Source organism: Phyllostomus hastatus, unplaced genomic scaffold (assembly GCF_019186645.2).
Source record: "Phyllostomus hastatus isolate PE091 unplaced genomic scaffold, TTU_PhHast_1.1 phas_contig_58, whole genome shotgun sequence".
Taxonomy (NCBI): Eukaryota; Metazoa; Chordata; class Mammalia; order Chiroptera; family Phyllostomidae; genus Phyllostomus; species Phyllostomus hastatus.
The window spans coordinates 10,659,441-10,682,431 of NW_025333916.1; the positions used below are offsets into that span (position 1 = coordinate 10,659,441).

At 37.2% G+C, this 22,991-nt stretch overlaps 1 long non-coding RNA gene across 1 annotated transcript; it reads right to left on the minus strand.

Moving 5' to 3' along the window:
- Window positions 1–13,382: 13,382 nt before the first annotated feature.
- Window positions 13,383–15,654, minus strand: LOC123824856. Its single transcript, XR_006786775.1, has 3 exons — window positions 15,608–15,654; window positions 14,471–14,631; window positions 13,383–13,837 (listed from the first exon to the last, which is right to left on the minus strand). It is a non-coding gene; the product is annotated as an uncharacterized LOC123824856 (long non-coding RNA).
- Window positions 15,655–22,991: the final 7,337 nt, after the last annotated feature.

Below are 22,991 nucleotides of genomic sequence, written 5' to 3' on the forward strand. Positions count from 1 at the left end.
CAGGCATAGCGTCATCCAGAAAACTGTCCCTGGCTTTGCCCAACATGCCCAGGCCTTGGCCAGGTGAGGAGCTACTCCTGTTTGTGGATGAACATTGTGCATGCTGCCCATCACTACAAGTACTTCAGATCATGGTGAATTGGGTATGTTCTCTCTTTCCCAAAAGAAAGTGAGCCCCCATGGGAAAGAGCCACTTCTGTATGCTCCAGCATGCAGCATGAGATCTTGCAGAAAATAACTTTCCCTATTTTTTTTTCCTTTTAGAAAATGTATGCCCATGAACCCGGACACAATGAAGACAAATGCTGAATCATTAGAATTTTATTCAGCTCTTTAATGTATTTTGAAACCCTTTCTCCTATGGACTTCAATCCTACAGCCAAATACATGTCCATAAGCTCAGGGATGTGGCTCCAAAAGGCCCCAAAGAGGTTTGATAATACTGAAGAGTGCTAAACAACCCATTTTAATGTATGATAGTACAATGAAAAGAACACAGTTTTGCCTTTGGGGGGTTAAAGTGAACAGAACACACTCGATAAAATCGTTTGTTGCACTGCAAGTCTCTGGTTGCTCAGGCTTCGTTTCCTAGCACATTGTGAAAGATATGGCTTTTTAAATTAATAGGTTAATCTAGGCTTAGAAAAGGGAGATACAACAATGGAAAAGCCGGTGATGCAAAATGCCGCAGGAAACTCAACTCTTAGAGAAAGTATATTTCCTAGAACAGAGGCAATGGAAGCTAGAATGTTACAAATGATATTCTTTAGGTAACATCTTATTAAATTTGTTTTTAACCAAATCAACTATAATTTGGTGATTTTAGTTGAAGAGATTTCTAAATGAGAGTTCTCTGGTAATTATCCCCCACCTCTTCTTTAATGAATGCTGTTTTTCATTCATCATATTTTAAATGATTCTATAAATAGTTTTTTATGTTAAAAAATAGTTTCTCTTTAAAATAGAGTATTAAACGAGGGTCCTATATAAAATATCCTACAGTGTGAAATATTAGGAAATAACAACCAAATAATTGATATAGTCATTTTAATTGCCACCTTGTTATCTGTGACCTAGTTTGCTTAGTGATTTCTCTGATTTCTCTGATTTACTGAAGATGTTAGATTCAAAATGGATGTAAGAATATTTTGATCTCTCTTTCAATTCTATTGGATTGCCAGTATTTCTGTAAAAACAAATCAAGCTAGTAAAACTCATTTTAGTATTTTTTTCTAAATAGCAAGCTTTTATTAAATTGGATTTAATAAAGAGAGAAAGCAATTTTTTACAATTATTATTCCCTATAGAGTATGTGTGTTTCAGGCAAGAGAGAAAATAGTCATATATAGTCTCTTAGAACACTATTACAAAAAAATTTAACAAAAAAATTAACCTGAAGTCCACTTCTTTCTTTATATACTAAAAGCAAGCCTGACAATTTCTGGAGCTGGGAGGCTTATACCTTTCTTTTCTAATCTCTATAGCAAGTCTTTGGTCTGCATGCTCTTCTTGAAAACACTCATCTCCATGAGTTATTCCATCTAACCAAGATACAAAATAGCTTTCATTTGTGATTACACATGTTTCCAATGCATACACTTCATTCCCAGGATGTGTAGAGGTCTGGATGAAAACTGTACAAAATCGTAAAATAATTTCATGTTTGTGGAGAGGCTTGTTCATGAACAACAGAGAAAATAATAATAAACAGAGGATGGCAGGCGAAGTAGGAGAAAGACATAGAAAGGGTGTTAGGAGACAGGCATGTGCAAAGGCACAATCACACGTGCCTCTGGCAGGATGGCGGTCAGCATGAGGATTCTCAACAAAGTCTGTTACATTGGCCCCCTTACTTGCCAATTATTTCTTAGAGGCAACAGCTTGTCTCTCCTGAGAGGGTGAACATCCAATTTAAAGGGCAGACCCATTTCCCAATATTTTATTTCTTTGTTCCAAGGTATCTTTGTGGGGGTCATGAATAAACCTAAATAAAAATTGTAATGATAAAGCAATAAATTAAACCAGATCATCAGAGGCTTGTACCAAATCCATAACCAAAGGATATCATTAAAACCAAGCAGAATAAAACTGTTACTTTGTTGGTTTGGGTACTTCTGAATAACTGGTTTGTGAATTAAATGATTATTTCTGTTTCTTTCTTTAGCTTGGCTGCTAAGCAAATGTCATATTTGTCATTAAATACACACCTAGCCTCATTGTGTTTTCTTTCTTATCTTGGTCTTCACCTTGGCTATATAATATTTTTAATGAATTTAAGTCATTTTTACTTACTTTACGGTAAGCCCTTTGCAAACCATTTTGACTCTTCAATAAAAGACAAGAAGGGGAACAATGAGAAGGCAGGGAGTGAAGGGGACAAAGAGAAAGAGAGTGAGTGTGTGTTCTGGGCTTTAGAGTTGTCCAGCCCAGACTGGAATCCCACTTCTTTCTAGCTTCTCTGCATTGGGTATGTTACATAACTTGTAATTTATTTAACTGCTCTGAGTCTCAAATTCATTGCCTACCAAAATGGAGAAAATACAGTAAGAGATCTATTTATGTTAGTTCCTTTTGTCTTTCCTGATATTTCCATCACCATCAAAACCATGCACGTGTGTGTGTGTTACCAATGCATCTGTGCATACAGATATGTCACATATGGAGAATATATATACATACACATATTTACATGAATACTTGTGCATACCTCTCTCTACCACACACACACATGCTGAAGCTTTAACCAGAAAGTGCCTATTCACCAATTTCCAAAGAACTTCAAAGTGAGCAATTAAGAAACTAATATATCATTCACTACAAATGTCATTAGTTTTTGTTGTTGTTGTTGTTGTTAAAATTGTAATCTAAAGAGGATTTTGGAAGTCATCTAGGAAACAAGCAGGGTTTAGCTAATCTCTGTGTCAAATGGAAACCTAACAGAAGCTCCTCTCCTTGCATCCCCACCTGCCTGTCTGCTCCAGCAGTCATCGCCATGGCACCCAGTGCTCACCACCGACCTATTGCAGACAGTTAATCAAGAGCAGAGAGAGCAGCTTTCACAGTACAAGTAGTTACTTGTTCTCAACTTTTTAAAGTTCATAATTCAGTCTTACTGTCATTTCTTTCCTCTTGGCGGTGCTTTTATGAAAGGTAAAGCTGAACAGAAAGAAAACCAGAGTCATTAACTGTTTGAAAGTTTAATGTGCTACCAAACCAGAATTAGATGTGATAATGAAATTTCCACTGCTGAAAGCAGACTTTGCTAACTGATGTATGTAGTGAGAAGGTGGTCACATAGCCAATGAAAATTGTTTAAAAAATGCTCATTTTTTTATATTTCTCATTCATTTTTTGTTTAAACTGGCCAAACACCAAATTAGACTTCAGTTAATACTTTAAAAAGTGAATTTAGTAAAGTTCCACTTATTTCTTTTAGAAAATCTGTATTCTACATTTATAGTGTAGATGTTGATCAAGTAAACTTAGATCTGGAGAGTCTGGAACAACAGACCAAGAATTATGGCTTTATATTGTCAAACTTTATCCAGCCATCTAATTGGTCAGAGATGCCATCCAAGCCACCATAATCTAGGGTTTTGGAATGGTTCACCATGGGTGTGCCTCTTCTCAGTCTGGCATTCAAGGTATGTCTAAATAGGATTCAAATTCACCTTTTCTAACTACTTCAACTTCTGTCCTCTGCGCTCAACATAGTGCATAATGGATCATTAGTTGCTTACCAAATAGAACACATTCTTTTCTGCCCCTTTGTTTTGCACGCACTGTTCTCTCCCCTTAACCATTTCCCTTCCTCTAGGCATCCCCACCCTTACCACCTCACCACCCTTCCTAATGCTTCCACTCAGACACCTCTTACAGAGCACCACCTGTTGAAATAATACCCATTTAAAGTTTAGTTAAACTGACCTTTTTCCAAGAAATTATTCCTTCCTGCTCACGCCAAACTAACTCAACCTGTTTTTCTTCTTCATCTTGTAATCACTTTGCTTTAACTGTTGTCCGTCTATTTTCATAGTTTGTGGCACATGGTAGAAGCTCATTTACTGTATGCTAAGTGAATCAAAGAATTATAGATTGCATTGCACTTTTACCTACCCCTCTAACCTTTTCCTCCTCCTTAGCTTACAAGCATCTTAATGGCAGAAATGGAGCTGGTGGGAGGAGGCTGCTTATTAATCTTTATAACCTTTAAATTATCTAATAAGTTCATTGCACATCATGAAGTCTTGATAAACATTTCTTGAATTGCGTGATTAAACTGGGTCAGCTAAGTTGGGCTTGGTTGGAAGTGCTATGGGATCACCCTTTGATTTATCAGGAGCAGGGCAAGTGATGCAAGAGGTAATTTTCTTTGCTGAATCATAACTGAGTTTTATATCACACTAAGCTTTGGAAGGTACCATTTTTCAAATTAAGTATAAAAACAGTAACCTTTCTGTTTGCAACATTTTAAGTTCTCCTGGCTCCTTTTAGGCATGGGGGCATTTCTGTAAGGTGTTGACCTAAATTTCTTCTGACCTAATTTCCTTGTTGCAAAAAGAATTCAGTGCAGACAGCCCCCACTGCAGAAAGGTTTTGTTCTATATCACTGTCACATTTCAATGACAAATGGAATGAACTTTGTTAGTCCTTTTGCAATTTCAGAATAGCTCAGGATATTCCCCTCTAAAAGGGAAGAGGATTTCAGTGACTTGTCCTACTGGCTACAGAATGCATTCCCCTAAGCAGTTGGGCTTCTCCTATGGAGGTACCAGGCATTACTTTACACATTTTTACTGCACAGCAGCTGAAAAGAAGGTTGTGATAAAAAGGAAAAGCATGGGAGTGGCAAAATTTCCTACTGGGCTCTAAGAAGGAAGGAAGAAAGGAAGGAAGGAAGGAAGGAAGGAAGGAAGGAAGGAAGGAAGGAAGGAAGGAAGGAACCTACCTCAAAACTAACCAAATGTACTTTGGTTCTAGTCCTAAGTATTTTGAAGGAAAATCAAATTAACCTTTACTCCTTTGATAGGAAAAAATAGATTTCCACATAATAATAAAATAAACCAATAAATTTATTTTCCCACTACATTGTGAGCATGTGTATATATTTGTATATGTGTTTGAGAAGGAGTAAACTAGTGAAAGGATATGTCTAGTTAAAATAATTCTGTAGTTATACAAGTGATAAGACTAAAGACAGAAAAAAAATTAAAAAATTCTTTTGAGTAGTTAGAGATAACTCCATCTTCTACCAAGAATAGCTTTCTTGAAGAAGAGATTGTTTCCCCAGGGTCTCTTTCTGATGCTATTATAAATCAATGACTGTTATCTAAATCAGATATTCACATGTAGTTTCAATATGAAATTGACTTTAAGATTTAGAATTTTGATAATCACTTTCATAATACAGTGAATGTGCTTTAAAATGCTTAAGATTACTAGGATTCTCTCATGTCAGTTGCAAAATATAACTCAAAAATGTCACTCCATTATTTCCATTTGGAAGCAAATCTCCTGCAAGACCTTAAGGCACCACACCCTGCCAGTTGGTGATGTGGTCAGCAAAGTCTAGAGCAGGTCACAGAGAGCAGCTGTCCCAGCAATTTAGCCTCAGCCTAAATGGCAACATGAAAGAGAGCAAAGGAAAAACAAATCTGACAAAGAAAAACAAAAAGAGTCTGTTTCAAAAGAGAAAAGATGTAAGCAATAGATAATAAAGAAGTACAAGAGGGGAAAATAAAGTTATCTCTAACCAAAGACCAGAAAGAAAGTCTGAAGGGGAAAGGGAATTTTAACCACCCAAAAAAGGGCTAAAAGTCTTTGGAGGGGCTCTCTTCAAAGAGTCAAAAATCACCTAGTGAATAATGAACCTGGATAATAAGCTGTGTTAGAAGAAAGTCAGCCAAACAAAAGCTGCAGTCAGCAAATAGTCACCAAGAACCTACTGAAAACACTGCCCTGGGTGCCAGGAGAGCGATGATAACCATCACAGGGGAGCCCATCTCCAGTGTGCTGTCTCACCCAGACTTTGTTCACAAAGGACAGAAACAATAAATGCTATTTAAACTTGCATTTCTTATATTATAGCCTGTTGCATAGTACAATTAAACCGAGAGCAAAGAGGGGAGAGAGGGAGAGAGAGAGAGAGAGAGAGAGAGAGAGAGAGAGAGAGAGAGAGAGAGAGAGAGAGAGAGGAGAGAGGGAGGAGATACATACAGAAAATGGGACTATCTGACTGGTTGGCTGTTGAGCAGAGAAGGCAATATATAATCGAGATCAAACAGAATAGATTCTCCCCTCAGAGCACGACTGTGAATCCCTAGATAGATCATCTGCTAAAGGGAAACAAAATGAAAATCTTTTATAAAATAAAAGGAAATTATTATTTCAGGAAGCTGGTTTTGGCAAAGAATTTCTTCACATATTTTTGTGAATTGTAAGGGATTTCCTAGTATGAAGTAAAATTTGAAAAGTTAAATTTCCCAGTAAGAAATGATCTCAGCAGATGCCTTACAGAGTGGCAGAGGACAAGCTCTGTGCAAATTAGAGACCTTACCTGGGTCTTTTGAATTTCTTTGATACCTTCTCTTTCTAATTAAGGACTTAGCATGACCCCTCTGCCTTGATTCATGTAAGACACAGAAAAGCTTTTAATAACCAAGTAAATTGGTAACCTGAAAATACACATCAACCCACACGTAAACTGTGTGGTTAACTTTAAAGTCATTTCTTCTTATAGGACCTAGTTTTCCATGACCGTCTTTTACAGGCTCCACTGAAGGAGCAAAGGACCTTAGGCTGTTGGGATTTATTTGCCAAGCACGACACCCTGGCACCATTACCTTTTGCTCCTGTTGCAATACACTCCTACCGCTCCAGGATCTTCTCCCCACCACACACATGGAAAGGTAAACAACTTCTGACATCCATTTTTATGTGGCCAAGGGCACAGATGACAATCTGACCCAAAAGCTCTTCATAAAATTGGCTGGACCAGCATCTCCCGAAGGAAAAACCTGGCTGAATCTCTGTTTCAGAAGCCACACTAGATTGAACAATCAAACTATTTGAAAACACCCAACATCCCACAAGGATTTGTAAAGTGTTGAGAATCTGGCACACGGCTGTTCTGAATATAAGAATTTTTGCTAGGAGCTCTGAGATCAGAGATCCATGATTGATTCTGACTGCCTGGATCAATAAAGACTGTTTTCCTTTGAAACAGAGCACCTATAAAATTATGTAATTTGAGGTATAGGAAAATCATTGCTGAACAGGCAGAGTACTTTGCTGCCCACAGAATCCATTTGGTAATAATTTCAGGATGAAAAGTAAAACCATTATTTTGATAGGACAGGCATTTGAAAGTCACAAAAGATTATATCTGTTAAAAATTATATTTGCATAAAATACGCTTTCAGCACAAACTCACTCAGGTGTAGCACTATTCACACCAGAAATGCAATTCAGTGTGAGCTGTTTCCTAAAGGAAAAGTACATGTGAGAATTTAGATTATTTTGTCTAGCACAGCTGCTGCTTGTACTGCAAAAGCAGAGGTGCAGCTGATGACAAGGTAGAATGGAACTTGGCACCTCAGCTGGCATCCAGCCAAGAATGCAGAATGTTTTAGCCAGTCTGTAGCATATGATCCATTCCTTAATTGTTGATAACATATAATTAGGACAATCTAAGCCAAGTTTAATGAATGTAATAAGTTAAACTGCAGCACTTGAATATACTTGGATAGACTTTGTTAGTCTTGGAGCATGGAACTGCAGAGTAACATTTTATAAACAGTACAAAATGGAATCTTCCCTTTACAAACTATCAGCCTAGAATTATGGCCGACATCCTAACCCACAGTATAAATTCTGTGCACTGTATAAATGTCAACTGATATTCATGGCCAATGTGCCCAAAATAAATTTTCCCCTTGAAGATTTTAAAGGTAAGATTTATGGGAAGAAATTGGGCATGTGTTTAAAAATGACAGACTACACGTTCTGCTAATCAGTTATCAACCTGATTTATTTTGACAGATTTCTTTCTAAAATGATCAGAGCTCAGTCTAGTGTACTACATGTTTTTTAAAATGCAATGATTTTCTTGAAAATAATGAATTAATTACTAACTTTAAAAAAATAGATTCATTGCATTCATCTTTTCACACCCATTACTTACCTATAGGTTTTTAAAAATGTTGTTGTGAAGCATAAAAAAGACCTTTAGCTCTGCCACAAATATCCAGCTACATTTTTCATATCTCTGATGAAAGAGATTTTTTTCCAAGGGAGGAAAAAATCTCACCTAGGTATAAAATAATAAAGAAATTTTAAAAATGGGATAAAATGTATTTTAGTTTTTGAGCAAAAAACAAATTTTTTAAATTAAGGGAAGCTGTTTATCCACAGCATGCATGCTTTTTCTGATTATTTTTTATTCTTCATCTTCAAATTTGTCCTAATGTTATCAGAATTGATTTTTTAGTCTCAGTCATCCCAAAGGAACTGTCTTGAGTGAAGCTCTTATCGGAGAACTGTAATGAAGAATCAGCTTGCAAAGCTGTTACTATGGTGCTCAAATATCTGAAAAAAAATTTAGTAGAAATAAAATTCCAAAGCACTAAATTTAGAGGTATTTCGTTTCCTAGTAAGAGGTATAAAAATAGTACTACTAGATACAATTTAAATTCCAAAGGGGGAGATATTTATTTCTGTATGATGCTCAACCATGTACATTCTAGAAAGCCAGCTTCTTTCCACAGGCCTTGAGACAAATTAAAAATCATGTTAACCAATTCCCTCTTAAGCCACCAAAAGGATAATAAGTTTTAAGAAAAGGAGATCATCATTTTCATATTTTCAATGTTGCTTTTAAGATAAAAATTTATGAAGTGAAAGCATAACTATTTGAAAATGTGTCATTTTTCTTATGATTAAGAAAAAGTTTTTGACAATGATGCATAGCTGTAGGTTTATATCCTAAATTGTATGTTATCTCCTTGAGGGCGAGGAGAGTGAAAGAATGCTGTCAGTGCCCAGGCATGGTCACTAGCCAACTCAGTCAGGACCTCATCTTCTCTTAAAAGCAATAATTAATATAGTGAGCAGTCAACAAGATCCTTTTTGCAAAGTATAAAATAGAAATTTTCAGAAATTATGACAAATTAAAGTCTTCAAAGTAAAGTAATTGAAGGCATCACGTGTAAATAAACTTCTTCTTCCACCCACTACTAAAATATGTATTGAATTCGTCAAGCCCAAATTTCATTTCCAGAGGTGATACCTAAATTGCCACACACAGAGGAAGAAATGTTTAAAAATTATCTTTAACATTTTATTTTTAGGTCACCAAAAGCAAGAGCAAAAAAGCCTATAATGTTGTTAGGTGGGTGAGAACATTTCATTACACCTATATTCTAAGTTTGTAAGAAGAAGAGAAGCAGGCAACTCTTGAGAAACCACACTAAAGCAGTGACAGATCTGCACTTTTCTGTGAGTGACAGATGAACATATGATTATTGAAGAGGAGGAAATAAAGAATACTGTCATAATTCTTCCATCCATCATGTATAATTTTATATGTGTATGGGAATAAAATTTTTAAACATTAAGATCTGACAAGTCCGATAAAGAAAAAGGTTCTGGGCTTCAGCCATTGCATGCATACAGGAGGGAAAAAAAGGGTTCGTGTTATAATTGCCTTTAGTTTTATCTGTTCCTACAAACTGTCCTTATATGAAATTATTCAGAAAAGCAATCCACAGCGCCATCATCTAAATTCAAATGCAAAACTCATATTAACACGAATAAATGTGTCCATAATTTCAGAGATTATTTTAGGAAATGTGGTCATTATATGTTTCTTTTTAGGATGAATTTGGAATTTGGGGAAAATGTTGGCTCATAATTAGAACAGAATACCAAGAGATAGAATGCATGTGATAGTGGGTAATTCCCACTATTCTTTTACAAATATCTAATTCAATACTTTTAATTATCAGTTTGCACCACAAAAGAAATATTCCTTTTAGTAAAGCAAATGTACAGCTTTCCTCAAAGAATTCACACAATTTTCTAGGTACACTTGTTATGTTACTATAATTTAATTTTCATCTCTATTTGACAAGCCCTGCTACAAACAGTGAAATCTAATGGGGAAAAATATATAAAAGAAGTCAGTTTATTTTGCTATCACATAAAACAGAACTCTAAACTGCAGCATTCATTAAATAAAATTTACTAAAGCTTTTTCTCCTGACAAAACACTTAGAAACCAATCTCTAAAATTGCCAGTTTAGAAACAGTTCAGAAACAACACTGTAAAAGTCACCTTTTTGTTAATTTGTTATTTATTGATAAAAGAAGTGTCGGCCCACTTTTTTTGCCATAGTGGCTATAATTATTTCTTTTTTATAGGCTGTATTCCAAATACACTACTAGTTTACATCCACTTTTAACTCACAATAAAATCAGCTCTCCACCTTTCTTACTTGCTAGACAAAATGGATTAGAAAGTGATTCTCCCGTTAAATTTACCGGATCCTAGATAGTATAAACTGAACATTTAGTTACACAGATTTCGGGACTTTTGACTGTGTCTGTATAATGGTACTATGGATGGTATTTTGCAAATATTAAACCAAAGTATTTCACAACATTCTCTAAATCCTATTTCTTTGCAGTCTGCCACCTTTAAGACAGAATCAGAAAACTTACTGTCCTACATCAAGAAAGAGTAAGAACTTAGCTTGAAAGCAAGACTTTGTGGAGAGTAAATGGATTTCCTAAATTCTTTTAGTTCCTATTTATCATTTTAAGGACTAAATCGGGAGGACTCTTTCTAGAACTCTCCCAATGAAGAGAAGATATCTCCCACTGAGTAACTTTCCAGGCCATGTGGCTGGCTGTTTTCTGGTAGAAGAACTTTGGGTAACAAGGACAGGGAACAAAGCCCACCCCTTCTGTTTCTGTGTGGAAAGCAACCTAAGAATGCTTCCCAGTTTCCCTTTCTGACTTTCACTCTTTGGAGTGGGATGGTGTGGGAAGCCCCAGAGGAAAACAACCTCAAATTCTATATCTGACTAAAATGCAACTTCCTCCATACTCCAGGGCTGCCTGCACTAACCTCCTGAGAGTCACCTATTAGCTTTGACAAGTGGCTTTCATAAACTCCACTTCACTGAAATGTAGCCTGGATAGAAACCAGGTGTTTCCACAGCACCCATCCTTGTCCCACGCGGAACTGACAACTGAGTTGAGAGCTAGCAGGCAAGGTGCTGCCACATGGTGAGGGCAAGTCAACCAAGCCAAGATAAAAGGTGCTTGCATCAGCTGTGAGTGCCATGAAGGCAACAGACAAGGGACATCGCTCTGAAAATGAGAGGGTCATGAGGACTCCACACTCAAAGATGCCAGCTGTAAAAAGCCTTATCCCTCCACCACACACCCAGACACCAACTGAGGGGGTGGGCACGGAGGAGTGGACAGAATATTCAGAAGTCAGGGAGACAAATCATGTTTTCCTAAAGGAGCAGCATTACTGAAAAGGGATGGTTTTAATTATTGTGGATCAAATTTTAAACCACATAGAACTTTAAACTTATGAGAACCACAGTAGTTATAGACAGCATAATGGGGCTACCTTTTCCAGGCACATCCAAGTTGCCATGTGAGTAAAGTCAACATTATATAGCCAACAAAAAGAAGGAAATTTCTGTAGTAAAAATAATTTTCTCCAAACACACAAACACACATTCTTACACACGTACAAGATCATAGCATGATATTGTATTTGGTGAGCAAAGTGGGGTGGCCTTTTTTGACCTCAATTGTCCATGCTGAATGACTATGTTAATCAAACTGACCGAATAGCCTTCTGGATTTCTTTTTGGACTTTTTTTGTGTATATATTAGTCAGAATTATCAGTTTAAAAAATAAAATAAGACAAAAAAGCTTGTTCTTTCTTAGTTTACTCACATGTAAAAAGGGAATACTGATATCTGGCGCAGTTATTTGAGGAATAAAATGAGATGCTTTATGCGAAGTTAAAGGCTTTCTGTAAACTGGCTAGCACAGTGTCTGCTACCATTATCTCTACTCCCTCCCTCACCCCATGTTCATAATTTTTCTGGGATCAGCCTGGTTCAAACTTTCAGCATCACTGATATTTCACTTTTCATCACCATCATTTCAAAATCATCATTCCTGAGTTGGCAAGCACTCTCTATTCTTCACCTGAAACAATTCTTAGGTTTATACCTTATCTCCTCTGTCATGACCTTCTGTTTGGGTCTCATTTCTTTCTACTCTTTGGCACTTTTACCTTCTAATGAACTACTGGTATCTCATCAGATTCCCTCTCATTTCCAAACTACCGCTCAGCTCTGAGCTGGTCATTCCTTTCTCCACGGCCATCTCTACTTTTCTTCTCTCCTTTCCCTTCTCTTTCCCTCCATATCTTTCTTTTTCTCTTTTGTAAATTCCATAAAGAATATGAAAACACTTATAAAGTTAAAATATATAACACATATCAATTAAAAATAAAGTTGGACAAAGATGAACCAAAAGGAGCAAAGATAAAAATTAGAAGAACCTGAAATAGACTATTTCTCAGCTAAGGTCTAAATTTAACTCTGAGCTTTATGCCAGTTCATGTGGAAAGGGAAGTTTTGTTTTGGTGGTCATAAGCTCCAAATTTCAAAACAATTAAGCTTATATTTATGTTTCAAAAATTTGAAATTAGCTACAGAGTAAGAAGGTTTTCTAAAGAAGTACTGAAAAATTCTAATTTTATAACAGTTGGTGTATTAATAATATATTGTAACATTATCTATAAATCAAAAAATACTAAGCATACAGGTTTCTTAACATAACACATATATACCAAAAACTCAATGAATTGGAATCTAGTTCACTTAGATCCTTAGCTAACTGAATTTTCTTTTTTTCACTCAAATAAGGAAAAGAAAATAAAGGGAGAAAGTCAAACAAATATGAGGTGGTTACTCAAGAACAAAAAAGGAATTTTCTAGGTATGCCCTGGAAGATGCCACTCAACTTCTTATATTCTCTTACATTAATTTTCTCTCTATATAAAATTAATGTTCATATTTATTTATATATACCAGAGTTTTAGTATCCAGCACAGTTTCAAACTATCCATAAACTTTTATTTTTGTAATAAATGAAGACTGTGATACACTGTAAAACCTTTCAATGTAGATCTCTTATAATGAAGACCAGTCTCCCTCTTCTACTTACAGCAGGGACAATAATAGTAAAGCTTGGCATTTGGAAAATGTAGACATGATCAACATTCTTTTACAAGCATTTCGCTCGATTCTCACAAGAAGATGGGGTTTCTGAGAGGTGAGACAAATTGACTGGGACTACCCATCTCATTAGTAAACAGCAAAGCTGGAGCTTGGACACAGCTTCACTAAACTCTTTATGCAGCTTCAATCAGCATCAATTGATTAATTAATTGAGACTGATTAATTACAAGCAGCTGGAGCCTGTGTCACTGAGAGTACATTCTTCACTGCAGTCTCATCCAGGCACACTTTGATAAGTTACATTATCCTCATTCCCTTTAATCTACTTTAACCAAAGAGACGGTGGAGGTGATAAGTGAAGAAGGAGGAGGACAGTGACATGTTGCATGCATATGATGTGTATGTCAGAACTGTGTAGATTCAATTCAAGGATATGTTGGCTGAGGATTTCTGGGAAAGGAGGTTCCATAGTGGCTTCCATGGTTCCATAGGACACACAGGAAAACAGGTGGCCCTGGTGTCCACTGCTGGCAGTCATCTTGTGACCATGAGGAAGGTTCTGAAAGGCAGAGTGGGAAGACAGAAATAATCAAATTTTCTTGACAAAAAGGAACCACCTACACTACACCACCTTTCAGTTAAGAGGCCCTTACATTCCTGTTGAAGCCAGCTTGAATTGGGTGTTTTGCTACTTGTAACCAAAAATAAACGAACTGATATAGGAAAGTGGTAGGAGTGGGTGGGGCAATTTACACTTTCTTACATATTTCAGACTTAGGTGTAAAAGGCATCAAAGTGACATTGGTGCTTAATGTCTTAAAGTTTGAAAGTGCTTGATCACACAAATGTGATTTAGAAAACATAGACACTGACGTCTAAACAGGGCACGAGGGAAACAGCAGATGCCTTTACAAGGGCTGAAGGAGGAAACAGAGAGCCCCCTCATCCTACACAGCTCAGTGTGTCAGTGGATATCCCATCTGGTTTACAGGTGCCAGGGGAAAAAAAGTTGAGTAAAAATTAGACTAGAAGGGAATGTGTAAGTGGAACGTCCCCTGAATGAATCTCCTTGGCTCAAGAGGAAAAGGGGACATTTTACGCCCACGCTGGGCATTCTGTTTCTATTTTCCAAGCTCTGCCCTATCCCAGGCCCCTCTCCCCACTGAAAGGCCGTGGAGAAAATAGACCTTACCAAAGCACGAGACAGAATGACCCACAGTGCAGTTCTGGAAGACAGCCAGTTCCCCGGCATTGATGTGGTCCCACTTAACTCCTCTGGGATGGATGCACGTAGAGGCTTAGTGACAGCGAACCCTCGCAGCAGCTGGCGTTCAAGGAACTGAAGTGGAGTCACTGCAAGTAGGGTGGGCAGCAGAAATGCTCCAGAAAGCACTAAAGTGTAATTTCAGGCAATGCCGCATTGTTTTGGAATTTGGGAAACCACAGGAGTAAACAGGCCAAGCTGGCATGCAGCAAGCAAAAATAAGGCAAGAAAGGCAAAACTCTTTTTCCTGACCCAACAGAGAAACCAGATCAAAGATATGGAGTTGTTGGCATATAACCCCAGCTCTACAATATTGATTCATTCTGTTACCAACTGTTTACTGTGTGCCTACTATGTGTCACACATGCTCTGACACAGACGAATGACAATGAGGAAGGTATAGCCCTTTCTTTTGATACATACAAACCTGGAGCTGCCAAACTCAGATGTGCAAAAACTTTTTCATTTTTTCCCACAACATTTTATTGTTTGATTTGAAGCCCCCATTCACACAGTGGCAGAAATTAAGCCTCCTCTAGCCCCCTCTTTGCTGGGTTGCCTCTAACTTCCAGGGGTTTAAAAAGGGCCAGGGAGTCTGGAGAGCAGATTTGGAAGGGGAATCCAGTCCTCACTGCATCCTCCTCACTATACTGTAGGAAAGCCCTCGTCTGTTCTGTGCTGACCTTGGGACACCCTCCTCACCTGGGCCCTCCTCCAATTCTTTACAATTCCAGGCTCTGTCTGCACCCCTTCTCAGGGATCCCCACTCTTGGCGTCTAAGTTCCTTTAGTCCCTTCTCAAGTCTCCTCTCTTCCCAGGACCCGTGAAGTCTTTACCTCCCCTGGACTGAGGGAAGCACAACCAAAACTGGCCCCTTGTTCTTTCAAATCTGTTTTCTCAATTGAGACCTTAATTTTGAGTTACAAAAGTTAATTCCTTTACTGTCACTTGTTTTATTTTTGTTGTCCCTTCTCTGTGTAGCCTATTCTGCTGGATGCAGAGAAAGAGTAAGGGTTGTAGGGAATACTGGGAAGACAGAAGCATTGTTTACTCTCAAAAGCTTACCTTACTCTAACAGAGCAGTGTTCTTCTTTGAGATGAGACATTTTCCACTAAAGAGACAATGCATAAGCCAGGTTTTGAAAATGAATAGGTATTCACCAAAAGAAGAAAGTAAAAGAGGATCAAATATGCAAGCAAGACTTTACTTGTATTGTTAGATCATGAAATAGTATAGGATTTAAAACCAACATGCAGAACCTCGTAGGAAATGAAGATTCAACATCGTTAACAGTGTGAAATACGCACCGTAAGCAGAAAAATTGACCAGATGCCCCTCCATTTTATGTGGTTAAGTGTCCATTTGAAATTTGTATTCCTTCCCTCATTTTAAAAGTTAAAAAAGTAAAAAAAAAAACTTTAAGAAAAATATAACTTGGGTAAATCTCCAAAATAGGTCAGATACAAAATCAAGAAATTTATTTTCCTTTTCTTCTGTGGTAAGTGCTCAGCTGACCAGAGACTTCCATTAGAATAATTGAGTAATAGAATATTGCATTGTGTATAAAAAGAGATCCATAATGACACTGCTACTTCTAAATTAAAATTTCTTAGATGCCCGTTACATAACTGACTCGATCAACTATATTGTCAAAGAACTGTGGAGACACAATAAGCAAAAGCAATTATTTTTTAATCACCTAACAACATAAAATTTCCTGTCAGCAATTTGTATCATAAATTTTACCAACACGTGTGTAACCTCCCCGGGAGAGCTGTGTGGGCGTCCACGCGCTGAGGAAACAAGCCCCACGGACACACGTTGCTCTTCCCAATTTACATCTTCAGCACCCTGAACTGAAGCACGCTCAATGAATCTGACAAGGAGCGCTACTGAAGTCTCCACTCTAAATAAATAGTTTAAAATAAAAAGTTGTATAAATATCAGTCTGTGCCAATGATGCGGTTTGAGAGGGAGTGCTATAAACACAAAGTAAATTAAATGGGATCTACTTTTGTGGGGTAAAAGGCTACTTAGACTGGTTATTATAGAGAAAATTTTGTTGTGTGGTGCGACAGCACGTACCCATGTGGCTAACCTACCACTGGTAGAAGAAACAAATCCCACCCATACCTAGGGGCGGTGCCACAACCCGACCACAATTCCTAGGAGGGATGAACTTAATGTGCTGAAAATGAAGGCCAGGCTCTGTTGCAGCTCATTAGTCGGTTGCAGACACACTGCGAGAGAAGAAAGTGGAATTTAGTCGATGTTCCAACTTCTACATGTGCTGTGAATAAAACAGACTATTGTTTTTTTGATAAAGAAGTATTGTTTTGAATGTGCAGAGTGGCTAAGTAAAGCCAGCAGAATTTTTTGGCCAAATATAGTCTTTGCTCACTCCTAAAAATCCAAGCTTTCAAATTAGGAGCTGAAGTCATTGAAAAAAAAAAAGTTTACATTCCTGCAGCCTGCTGCAGCAAAGCCAAACAAATGTTTGGCTTAAAGCTCACTTACATCTCTTTCATGAGCCTTCTCTTTAACATGGAAGTCTGAAAAATAGCATTTCTTTTATCGAGTCATTTATTGCCAAGTGTTTTGTGTGTGTGAGTGTGTGTGTGCACTTACGTGAGGACACGCACACTCAGCAACAGCACTATAGGGTCAGTGTAGTGGTTTTAAAGCATGTGGGTCATATTTGAATTTAAAGAAACCATGGTTTTACAGCTTCTGGTATAATTTAGGTCACAGTCACAAACTGTGATTTTTTTAAGCATCATTAACCACTGAATGGACAAGGAATGTGTTATTTTCGAGGAGTTTCTTTGGTGCCAGTTCAGGCAATAAAAACCTAAGGACAGGGGTCAACCTGGGAGGGTAACCTAGTATGTAGTTGCCCTCCTGATGCACTTTTTTACCATAAAAATTCAACATGCTTTTTAGCCTTCAGTCTCCAAACCCAAGCTGGATAACACAGAGTAACAGCAATGGTTTGGTGGAGGTGGGCATCTTGGTGGCAAGCTTCCATGCAGCTGGTCGGATTGGCGACTTGGCACCCTGCAGAACTCATTAAGGTTACAAAATTGTGGAATTGAATATGCAGTGGTCTGGTATTTTTCAGGGTCATAGGTAGACTCTTTTCATAATATCCTTCGTGGATTAGCCAAATTTTTGCCATAATGCAGTTGTTTTGTTGTGATGATGACCTTCATAGAAAACAAATTACCAAAGTTCCAAAGAGTAGAAAAAAAAATGGTTTAAATCAAGCCTCTTTATAACTAGTTGGCAACTGACAATCCACGGTCAGTGTTGGGAAAAGGGAAATGGAGGGAGCTGTGTGGGCACCATGCTCATCCCTGTCCTCCTGGCTGTCTACTGGCTCTGCGTGCCTGCAGCATTATTTTGTTCTCAGGAATAACTTGGTGTTGAAGGTAGATTTCCCAGATGCAAATGACTGGTGTGTCAGAGTGAGGACAGCAGAAAGTAAACATGTCTTCATGGGCAAACAATAGCATGATGGGCAGCTGAAGGTCTCCTAGACCAACTCGAGTTCCCTCTTTAACCTTTAAGCATTAAACACATAAGGACTTCCACTACACAGAGCAGTTGTTACATGAAAGGAATAAAATGAAATATTTATTATAAAACATTAGTTATATATTGAATTCTTTTTTTAATATAATATCAAAACACTGGGATTTAGGGGATCACATCCACAGGATCCCCAAGATTGCCTTTCAGTTGCCATTTTTTTGTAGTAGCATTGACTTTAATAGAATTTTAAGTGCCTATATTTACCTGCATTGTTTACATCATCAGTAAATTAGTGACTATATCAGCATTAAAGGAAGAGAAGAAAACTGTACATTTTATTGTACATTCTTCTAGATATCCCAGATATCAACTTGTGCTTTTGATGAGTGTTTAAAGGTATTCTGATCTACCAAAGAATGTTTCTGATTTACGTCAAGACTTCTGAGAATTAAGACTAGAGGGGCTACAAGAAGAACAAAAAATGACAACTTTTGTAAGAATGGATGAGGACTGCCTTCAGTTGTTAAAACAATAGTCATCACATTAATGAGATGGTCCTAGAAATGTATTTTCCAAATATATATTTATTGATTATATAAACTAAACACTTTAGTTTTAGCTATTTTATTAAATATTTTATAAATTGTTTCCTAAATATCCTTACCTCCATAAAAGAATTTTTGGAATGAAAATTTAAAATTTTGTTTTATGTCATCATTGTGAATCTCCATTATTATATTAATCTTTGTGTCCTGTTTGCCTTTGAAGTTGACTACTCCCTGTTTCAGTTCCGGGTTCCCAGTAAAGATGTTTCTACTGCCCTACCTGCGTCTAATATTATTTCACCTTCTCCTTTCCAGTCTGTTCCAAGATAGAAAAAGAGATCTAAATATTTTAACAATTTATGCTAAATAGAAATCAGTATGACTCTGGATAAAGACTTACTATATAAATTTTCTAGATGTTCTGCAACTGCATGTTCTGCCAAGAAAGGGTAAGTTGCCAAAATATCAGAATTCAGGTAAGTAAGGAGTTATTATAATATACTAGTCCTGACCACCTGTAGGCTACATCACAAAGTCAGGGAATACATACACAACTATAATGAGAGTTGGGCACCAAATGAATTTTTCCTTAATAAGCATTAAAATTTTGACACTAATTTATATCCTAAGCATCTCCAATCCCACCTCCTTTTTGAATGCCAGCTTAGAGCTTACAATTAGTTTACAAATAATTCTACAGAATGTACAATTCCATTTTACCATCATAACATGAGTATATTTGGCTTTGTCAGGTAACAAGAAAGAGAAACATATTCAAGCTACCTTAAGTTAGTATAAGGCATTATAGGACAATGAGAAATACAAGCATCTTTAAAACAAGGCAAAGGGACATTGGATGTACTCAGGGAGAGGAATATTGTTTGAAGCCTGAATCCACATGATATGGTTTTCACATTGTCACCTCAGCAGAGGAGCAATTTTCATCTTTACTGTGGCTTTCACCAGCATTCTCACTTATTTTCTTATTTTAGTAAATTTTTAGTGGTAGTTAAAAAACTTAATAAAATATTTTTAAAATATGTCAGTGTTTTAAAATATTTCAATTTAATAAAAACATTGTATTAAGTATTAAGTATTTAAAAACAATAAAAATACTAATAATATTTTGAAAGTTATATGAAGGATTTAATATTTCATACTTTAAATAACCTAAAACAAAGATGGTACTTAACACTCACACACACACATACAAAATGATTCACTACTGAAAGAAAAAATATTGAGCCTTTAGGTGTGAAACATTTCTGGTAAGCCACAAATAGCTTTACCAATTCTACCTCAGTTTCTTTATATGGTTGATGTTTAATTAAAGAATAGACTCAAGACATTATCACTTTTATTTGGTCTGGAGAAAAAGGAATCATTTAGTATTGAACCGGAAATCTTGGAATGTCAGAGTTTCTAGTCTTTCCATCAGCGTATAGAAATTTTTCAAGGACATAAAATTCAGCCAAGAAACATTAACACAATGGTCCCTTGCACAGGGGTGGGAGGGTGGTGTGGGATGAGGAGGACAAAGAAATGTATATTGCCATCATTTTGCCAGCTTTCCTCACCGAGTCTACTTTTCTAAAGTTTCAGTCTTGGTATCTTGAGAAAAGAAGCAACTCAAAAGGAAGTGTGGTGGAAATTTCCAAAATACAGAGTGTCTGTTTGGATAAAAACAGTGAAGACAGGCTTCTATATTTAATGATGGGGCCCGGGTTGCCTGTCTTCTGTGATCACTAGCTCTGTGTGGTACGCTTTGCTGAGTTTATGATGGTGTAATCCTCCGATGAATGAAGCACTCCCTTCCCTTCAGTGCTGTTTATTCTTAGCTTATGCACACAAAGAGCAAAGAGAATTGTCAACAACACGTTTATACACTGAATACTGCTAAGAGCCAGCTGACTTAAGTGAACCAAGAAGCTTTTGTGTCCTGAACGTCCTTCATTCATTCACACACACACAAATATTTACTCTGCACCTACTATGTGCCAGGCACAACAACAGAAAAGGTTACTTGGGGAAAAGTGAAGAACAGGGACATGGCCGTGGTAGCGAAGGAGGGAAAAGGAAAAAATAGTTCGGGATTGGATTAATAAAAGGGAGCTTCTTTTCTTAACATCCTGTAAAAATCTGTGTCTCAGTCTAACTTGTCAGTCTTGTTAATTAAGTGTCCCTTCTAATCTGAACCAGGGATTCTAGTGAAAAGGCCCCATGTGGGTGGGCCCTTTATTGTGTTTGCTGACATTCCCAAAGTAGTTGAAAAATATACCTACACTAATTTTCAAAAATAATGCAAACCTGAAGAATATACAATGCCACATACTTCAGAGTAGAGAATAATGGAAATAAAATGATTTGTTGCTTTTTATGAAAAAACATAAAGTATATTATTATAAACATCAATGATGTGTCCTATTAGAAAATAAACAGATTAAAGTGAAACTCTCACAGCGCCTAAATTTGAATACTTTTGATATAATAATTTGGGAGAAGAAGTAAAGAAGAATGGAAGACGGGGTGGGGGGCGGTTAACTGAAGTTTGGAGACATTGAAGATTATATTATATCTTTAAGAAGGAGGCCCTGCCCACTGGGGGAAAAATCAGTAGTTCTGGCCAGTGGCTGACTGTTTTAATATCATTCTGTGAATTGGAACAACAGAAATCACACTTGCTCAGAAAATGTTTTCAAGTCATGATTTCTAAAAGTCGCCCCACTTATCGCTATGTCCGAATATTTTTCTTCAGTCCATTAGAAGCAGGTTTTGCCATTATGCTGCTTTCAAGGATTCCAAAGGTTCACTCACAATGTCAGACTACAATAAAATTCAGCGTAATGTGAACCACTCCATGATATTGCCTTCCCTTATTGCCTCTCAGTTACACTATTCTAAATGCAGTAAAGGAGAAGTTGTTCTGAATGGGACAGATAGAGAAATGAGTATCGTTCCCTGAGTTGAAAAGTCACAGGCTCTATTATGCTAACAGCTTAAAGGAAAATTTCTTACCCTGATGATTGGTTAGCAGGTTTGAATATCTGAGTAACCTGGAAAACTATATAGGATTGCTTGTTACAAATCGTGGTGGTATTTATTGGTATGCATTCCACAATGGGCAATAAAGCAGTGCCCCAACCAGCTACATATGTATGGATGCATTTATCTGGAAAACAAACCCAAGCAGCATTATGATCATTGGAAAGGAGAGCTTGCCATGGGTTCTGCAGAGAAGCCCCTGAGAAAATGAGGCACTTATTTTTCCATAGAGGTTTGACTCTCAGTAATAGGTCAGAGCTAGGGAAACAAGCTCTTCCCAAGATATTCTGGGGGCTGTAAACCCAGGAATGCTTTGAGAGCTGCCAATAGGGCCCCAAATGATCCTGAGCAGTTTGCATACAACCCTGGCACAGTACAGACCTGTCTCTCTGCATTCATTAGCCTGAGCTGAATCTCTTGACGGGAAGGCAGGAGCACGTGACAAGTCAGGAGCATTCCAAACCTGAAAGTCGGATTCAAATACTCATGGTATAGGAGGGTTACTTTACAAATGGTCATCTGTTTGAAGATGAAAAGAAAGACTGCCAGACAATACTGGCCTACAAACACCACTAACCCCCATCATTATTTTAAGTGCTTCCTTCACCCTCCAAGAAAAAAAAGGGGGGGTAGTTTATAAAAACAAAACACTCAAAAGTAACATTTCAAAGATAATTATACTCATATTTTGAAGTAACTTATCTTAAGAATATGAACGATTCCTGTCCAGCTCACATCTTGGGTAGCTCTGAGCAGAACTCCCACTAACGATCCCTTTGCCCCGTACTTAAAATAAACCCATCCATTCCTTCTCCCAGAAAGAAAATAAAAATCTCAATGGTTGCAGTGAAATTATCCCCTGAGACAGAATGAGTCATCCAAGCCACTGCAGGCAAAAGCTCGCTTCTTTGAAAACTTGCTCCCCTGCCTTCCTTCTAGGGAACGGGCACTATGGGCCTATAGCTGGAGAACACGTGGCTTTCCTGATGCAGACACAGTCTGAAGCAGTGCTGTTTAAGGCTAATGCTTTTATATGAAATTATACTTTCTTATTGATTTTCACAACAGAGTTAAGAGAGTGGACCCACAGAAATAAGTTTGTTCTAAAACATTTTTAATTTCAGTTAACAGTTGCAATATTTGCCTCAATGGGATTTCTTGTGACTTACTTTCATACATAACTGTTAATTTTGCAAAATAGCAAAGTTGATTCTGTGCACTCACTGAAAGCATACTTATTATAAAAAATAAATATCCACAATTTCTTACATATTTGACAGTTTTCCTTTAATATTTAAGAAGTCATGCTGACTATACCAATTTTACA